Here is a 2,293-nt window from a genome sequence, read left to right as displayed (position 1 = left end):
CTGAGATGTTTTATTAGTTTATTAACAAAGTTACTCCCTTTTAGATGATACCATTTCCATGGAGTTGTACAAGGGAGTTGATGTTGTAATGCATTATAGATATATAAATGTAAAAATACATAAATGTCTTGAGAAATTAAAATTATTACATATTCTCTCCTCTTTCTATTTCCACACACTCTATAATTTTATAATGAGCTTATAATAAAAAGGGGTTATGAACCCTAAGAAAGTGTGCTGAGATGTTTTATTAGTTTATTAACAAAGTTACTCCCTTTTAGATGATACCATTTCCATGGAGTTGTACAAGGGAGTTGATGTTGTAATGCATTGTATAGTTCTTGAGATGAAGAATTTGAGGGGAATACGGGTTATAAAAGAATCCAAAGCAGAGATGTATGGCAATAACATAAAAATTACAAGTCAATTACCTACAGAAATAAAAAAGGAAACAATTATGTTTGACAATTTAGGAATATAAATGTAAGAAATACACACTATTTTTTCAATTTCAACTTCCATAATAGAAGAGATCGAATTACAGTATGTTGCAAATTAGAAGGCTAATTAGCTGCTCAAAACTGGCATCTTTGTAATGCAAACTATTGTATTTCAGATCTCAACTTTTAAAATTTAAATGAATGTGCTTTATAGTCTTATGTGCTATATGTATGTGTGTGAGAGAGAGTGCATGTGTATACACTCATATTGTTTCCTAAACAATTCTTTAATTCTTCCATTTGGACTATATTTTGTTGGGTCACAGCCAATCAATATTAATATAGCTTAATTTCCTGAATTTTGTAATTTTAAAATAATGTCACATAATGAAAACTCTGAAACTTTGCAATATCCTAAAGTGACTTATGAATTAATAAAGACTCTGAAATATATTCAGCAACATATTTAGTGTTCATCTTTTCCCCTTGAAGTTGATACTTCATTTGTCTAAGCAATTAAGCAAAATACTCCTAGTCACATAGAAAGTAGTTTAACTCATACTTAGTACTAAGAGCCTCTCAACTCTGTTTTCATTGTGTATATGGACTATTAATAGATGTTTTTAAAAAATATTTTCAAGTTGGGGACTGTCAAGTGAAATATATTTATTACAAGAACACCCATAATTTTAATGGGCAATTATTTATAGGGTAATTATACAGGGGAATAATTGTGTGCAATTTTTTCATTATTATTTGACTGTGAGTAATTTTTTTCATGGTATTACAATTACCATGTCATTGAACTATGGCTGTATATAATTGCATTTCTGAAGAATTTCCAAGCTATAACCACATATTTATCAATGAAGTTCTTGCCTCTCACTTACTTTCATATCTACTATTGACAAATTCTTTCAATCTTATATGTTATACTTCCTCGTTATGCTATTGCCCTCCTTTTGGGCTATTACCATTTGAATTCTCACGGTTTGTTCCACCCATTCTCACCCAACTCATAGTCTATCCTTCACACTGCTATGATTGTATATTTACTCTAACACAGGTTGCTCATACGCCTCTACAGCTACTTCCCGTCCTCGTAGGTCAGCTCAAATGCTATATTCCTGGCACCTTTTCAAATACTCCTACTCAAAATAACTTCTTTATCATTCCAATTGCTCTTGAGTTTACTGCTACAATGATCACTTTTCTATTTTTGCAGGATATGTATTGATGTTGACTCTAAATTTTGAGGTTTATTTTTCCTAAAGACAGGAGTAAACAATAGTACAGATTACCGAATATTTTCAGTTTTCTTTACGGGTTATGGTAAGGTACTTCTTCAGTGACCCTTGGAATTAGGTGTGGCCATGTCTCTTGGTCAATTAAACATGAATGGATGACGTATTTATTATATTTTAAGGTAAAGCCTTAAGAGTCAGTGCATGACTCATTATGTTGTCTTTTTTCTTCCATAAAAACTGGCAATATTTCACATAGCCAGCCTAATCTCAGAACATGAATGATATGAGATGAGTCTCAGCATGAGAGGAAAACAAATTTCTGTTATTCTTTCCATTGCTGCATGCTCAAAAGGTAGAACATACCACCCTGTGTGAAAAGATGCAAAAAAAGCATGTGTAATAGAGACAGAAGTCATCCTTAAAGTCATCAAGGTTTATTTAAATAGTAAGCTCAACTCACCTAGGTTTTTGCTACTTATCAATTTTCAGGAATATGCTAAAAGAATAGACATAAATCAAATAGATTTATTTTAGCTTAAAAACAAAAACAAACAAAAAAACCTCCCGAAAATAAAAAAGTTATGATGCATTTCTATTCAAGTTTCT

The sequence above is a fragment of the Propithecus coquereli genome, unplaced genomic scaffold (genome assembly GCF_000956105.1).
Source record: "Propithecus coquereli isolate 6110/MARCELLA unplaced genomic scaffold, Pcoq_1.0 Scaffold160, whole genome shotgun sequence".
Taxonomy (NCBI): domain Eukaryota; kingdom Metazoa; phylum Chordata; class Mammalia; order Primates; family Indriidae; genus Propithecus; species Propithecus coquereli.
The sequence above is the reverse complement of the archived record's forward strand: the minus strand, read 5'-3'. Positions refer to the sequence as shown.